Consider the following 5,599-nt stretch of genomic DNA (forward strand, 5'->3'; position numbering starts at 1 on the left):
AGCGTTTTGGATGAAAAATGTAGCGCTTATAGTGGAAAAATCACAATATTGTGCATGGCCCTCCGTTAGTAGCATGACGTGGAAGTTCGCCTGCACACAATGTTGGGTTTTCTTTTGTTTTTCGAGCGATTTCCTACTAAATTCGCTTGAGAAATGAATGGATAGATCAAAAGGGAAGTATTTGAAAAGAAAAACCCATACCAAATTTGTCAAATAGTCTGAAGCTAAGTTAGGTTTATGTATTTAAGCAGGGTGTTATGAATTCTTTTTGGGATTTTTATGCTTGAATATGATTCCTTTCAATTAAGTTACAATTCTCAGTTAATTCACATGAATTCCTATGGAAAGTTTCCAATTTGAAATATTTCAAAACTTTCCAGGGCGATGTACCTGAAACGTAACTCTCATCCACAACTACTTTAACAAAACATTGCATTTTTGGTGCAATAATTTGCATCAGAGCAGGATCGTGTTGATGGAAAACACGTTTGGGTAATTCATCACTGCCGAACTTTGCTCATGCGGATGCAATGAATATAGCCATCTACTTTTTAAAAAAAAATTTTTTTTAATGTTTTCCTGAGAGAATTAATAAACAATTCAAGAGAAACAATTACGTCATATTGACAAATTCTCTAACGACAGAGGCCCGATTATAACAACCTGCTGTCTTAATAGAAGTGATAGTGAAAGCACACTGGGATTAATGACCGAGCATCCCAATGTTAATTGTCACATCAAACAAACAGGTCCTAATTGGCAAAGGTTGGCTGTGGGTGCTAAGTGGACGGGAGTGGGCGCTGCCTCTCGATCGCTCTCTTTGTCTGCTTTCATCAGAGGGTCAAGCCCCCCGCGTTAAGAAGACCACACTGGACTTTGTTTTCCTTGCCGCGTAATGAAACACACACCTGCTACTCGCCGCCAATGAATAGCAACTTGAATGTCATATCACGGCGATATGCCTTCTATTAGGGTTTACAATGCCTGTGTGCATTGTGCTGATGTTGTGTTTGGACACATGATACAATTCGGTATTGGACATCAGAGAAGTAGGATCCAATGAATGTGTGAAATTGAGTGAGCGACGCCTCGAGAATGGGAAACTGCACTGCTTAACTACACTGCTTAAATCACACACACACACACACACACACTCATGTCCGCACTAACACACGGCGATATGCTGCTCCATCTTGAAATGCTAATCTATGATTAGCGTCATTATGCAGCGGTGTAATTTCACAAAAGCTTTCCCACAGTGGCGCACAAAAGACTCATTCAGTGCCAGCGCTCATCTGTGTGGCGAAGAATTATGGAACGCAGATGAATTCATTCAGACGGGAGGGGATTTATTCGCTAATTATGGACCTTCACAGTTTTAATGCCACTTAATGAGGCGCTTGCATAGTGCGATTCCTACTTTGGTTGACGAATGGAGGCTGTTTTTTTTTTTTTAATTCGGTTGTTTTTGTTTTACTCCGTACAACAGCTGTTTGGCTCTTCTATTTTTCACATTTAGAGGCGCTCCTTTCAGGGAATGATTTTGCTATATTGTCTGTCAAGTCAAAATATGAGACATTATAGTGGTTTTGTATGGTTAAATATCATAACAGAGGTGCTAACACAAACACAAATCTCAATCGACATCCATCAGCTACGACTCCTAACGCCCGCCTGCGAATGAATTGGACAATTACGAGAAAAATACAGTCGGCGACCCAACACCGCACACCTGGCAATTGACCCTTAGACACATAATCAACTCGCAGCAACGGAAAAAGTGCGGCCCCTGGTGTTCTTACAGAGAAACGTTTTGAGGTTACACATTTTGCACATGGTATTACTTTTTTTTATATTGAGCCAGCCAACATGCCGCAATTGCTACAGCTATATTGTAATAATACAAAGAGAGGAAACAGGCGAGAAGTAAAGCAGATCGTGTGGCCCATTCATTGACTGCACACGTGCATTGCGGCGACTCTCCACGATTTGCTTTGAATTTATAAATGTACCTGTTAAGTATTAGTGTAAAACAAAAGACATATACTCCTTATATACTATAATGGTAATGCTTCCCGGCATCAGGCTGGTTCCTGTTTCATTTTCGTCAGGTTCATCTTATACGACATGGCATTTTTGATTGGCCGTCACATCTGCGACGTTGCCAAAACTAGATATACAAATAACTAACCCCATTGCTCCGCCGCCTTAAAGTGATGATAACCATGTTAAGTGCTTTGGAAGGCACCTATGAATAAAATGTATTATTACATCAGCAATAATAATACATTTTATAAAAACAAAAGGCTCATCATTTTTTCCATGTTCAACTCACTTACACGCTTGATTCCGCTCAGCAGCCTTAACGCCTCATCTGTCGTGTTGTTGTGGAGAGGTAATTAAGTTGCCAAAGTTTAATTGCTCAATCATCAGCCTCCCCCTGTCATACTTTTAACATACTATACTCATAATGGCTAACAATTACGGCAAGGGCCCTTTAGTTGGGGTAGCAGTAGTAAAAACCTGCCGGCACAAATGAAAAGCTATAATCACTCCACCCACAGCAGTTATTAGTTACAAATGATGGGTCAGTTGAGGGGCTGGCTGTTATATGCATTAAGATAAATAACGTGGTGGCTTGCGGCAAGTGCAGCAGTTGAGCGAGTAGGATACATGCAGACTGTACGTCTAATTCGACCTATGCATTTGTATACCGTATTTCCGACTGAGAAGTCCACAGTAAAACAAGCGCTTTTACAACCTGATTGAAGTTATTACCGCAAAGCACAACAGAGATAGCATCTGAAAAGCTTACGTTGAAAGAAAGAAAAACAAGAAAAATGCATCTCTATGCAGCACAGACCATTCCAGAGCAAAAGGTGATAAATATGTCAACAGGGATCATACAAAATTAGGAAATGGGCAAACAAAAAATTACTTACAAAAACATCTAAAAATAAATGATTTATCCGTAAGAGACGTCTGGTGATAGGGCTAGCTATTGAATATTTTTACAACTGATTATTATACAGATTATCCTCTTGATGAATTGAGTAATTGGATATTTTGCATAATTAAACAAAATGTACACGGGAGGTGCAGGTAGTATTGTCACCATCCTTGCATTCTATACTCTAAAATCTGTGACTGATTATGTGTGGCTTTAAAAGTTGGGACCTGGCCTGTCTGCCTGCGTGTTGTGGCTGTAGCAGCACATGCAGGTACTCTCTGCAGTTGACTAATAAGGAACTAATGTCATTGATTAGCAGGATTTTAGCCTCCTAGATGTCACTTCTTAACAATACGCTGTAATGGGAAAAAGCTAAAAATACAAAGCTGTACTTGAGATGCAGGCTTCCTTGCTGCACGCTAATTTTATTGTCGATCAAACTTTTCAACACATCTGGTGAGGCGCTTTATGTCCTTGCCTGACTTGCAGATCAATGTTTTTTCAGCAGAAAAAAAAATATGCTAAGCAAAAAAATTATTAGTATAAAATATATAAATAAATCCTAATAGCAGTATTACTATGCAGGACAGAATCTCTATTATCCATCCATCCTCCACTTCATGTCTTTCTGTCTGGTCGCCCCGTCAGGCCCACTGGAATGCTTCGCCTCTTTGATCAAGTCTTCATTATCAGTGACTTTGAGTCGCTTGGCCGCCTGACTCAAAAAATAAAGAAAGAAAGAATAAAGAGGGTGGGCGAAAAGAAGGAGCGTGGCCTCCATGTGGAAAGAAGAGGCCTCTTCATACAAGACTGAACAATCAGCAGGCATCCCGCCCCGCATTAATAAGAAGCATCCGCATCCAACCGCAGTCCCCGGGGCAGCCTCCGGCGGGCGGAATGCTTGGCCCCTGTCAGTCACGCTGTTCATGGCTGGGGGGTTATTAGCGATTCATTAAATGACTGGCTGAGCGGCCACCTAGCTCTATCAATTAGGGGATAGTTGATATGTCTGTTATTGTCGAGAGCCTGTTTGCGATTGCACGGCTTTTCATCCCTTGGCTGCTTTCACGCGCGTGCACAGGCTGAGATGCGCTCGGGTGTGTGGTCTTGGCATGGTGGTGACTGCGGGCAACAGTTTGCTTATACAACTATCAATATTAATAAGCACGTTGAAGGGGGTGATTCTAGGCTTAGCCACACAATAGGCCCGCAACACACAAAACAATATTCCATAATGAAATATTTGTTAATTTTAAACATACCTTCTTTTTTTTTTTTTTAAACAAACAAAAATATATCTAAAAAAAAATCATTCCGTCATGTAGTACTTTCGATAAAATTGGCTTTGAATATTTTCTTTTAAGCTAATTCAAAATCCCCAAAATACTAAATTAAATGGTAACAATTTAAATGTTTTTATTAAAATTGTCATTCTCTCATGTAATAAAGTATAATATACATGTCTAATGGAACTAGGCTGTCCAAAATCTACAGTATATTCAACTCAGTACGTTACATTGATACAGTCAGAGCACAATTGCAGCGTGTAAAACTATAGTAAACAATTTGTATTCCTGTATATTTTTTAAGGTGGGCCCCGGTGTTAATGATCTGAAACTAATAGTGAAAAACTTCAAAAACATTGTAACCAACCCTGACACTGTGGGTTAAAAACGAGGCGGAAATTGTTGCCATCTGGAGGTAAAATGCATTAGTGTCCAATTCATAATTTATTGATATACAGACGCAATGGTAGCCACTGTCACATGAAGTAAACACGGGTGATTTGACCACCTCCAAACAACTAGTAAATCATTTTATGAGGTACAGTACCAGGAATTAAAGAGCAACTATAACCAAATCCAAGACACTTGCTGTTAATATTTTGACAAGAGGCAATAAAGTCAACATGGAATTTGTTTAACTGCCGGCACCCTTGATACCGTGTCTGGCTAATAAAACATAGCCAGCATACATCAAAATGTTCACTGTTGTTTCTAGCCTGCCAGGCAAAGTCCAAGCAAATTCTCCTGTTGTTGTTCACCAACATGATTCCTCTTTTCACTGAGTTTATTTGCATATATAGCTCATCATTCCAAATGTACTGAAGGGTACGTGATGCACCATCTCAGATGTTACACAACTACAAACGCACTCAATTAGGAATAAATGTATTGTATTTTGCTGGTTACACTCGCCTGACACTCACTGTGCTCTCTTATTCCATCCATCCATTTTCAATAGCACCCGTCCTCATTAGGGTGTCAGGTGAGATGGAGCCTCTCCCAGCTGACTTTTGGGCGAGAGTGGATTAGTCGCCAGCCAGGAGACGTAATAACAAAGAGGGATTCACACTTACATTCACACCTATGGAAAATTTAGAGCCTTCAATAAGCCCTGCACGCACACAGCAGGGCCGGAGCAAAGGTTCGAAGCACGAACCTCTCAAATGTGAGAACGACACGCTAAGCACTATATTGCCGTGCTGCCTAAAGAGAAGTATTGTTAAATAAAACTAAAATAAAGTTAAACAACACCTGGCAAACATGTAACAAGGTGTTTTGTATTGCTCATACACCAAGTTCCATTTCCGGGACGACAGTATATTATCATCACACTTACCTCTTTTCCATAAATGGTATTCCTATG

The sequence above is a fragment of the Phyllopteryx taeniolatus genome, chromosome 11, assembly GCF_024500385.1.
Source record: "Phyllopteryx taeniolatus isolate TA_2022b chromosome 11, UOR_Ptae_1.2, whole genome shotgun sequence".
Taxonomy (NCBI): Eukaryota; Metazoa; Chordata; class Actinopteri; order Syngnathiformes; family Syngnathidae; genus Phyllopteryx; species Phyllopteryx taeniolatus.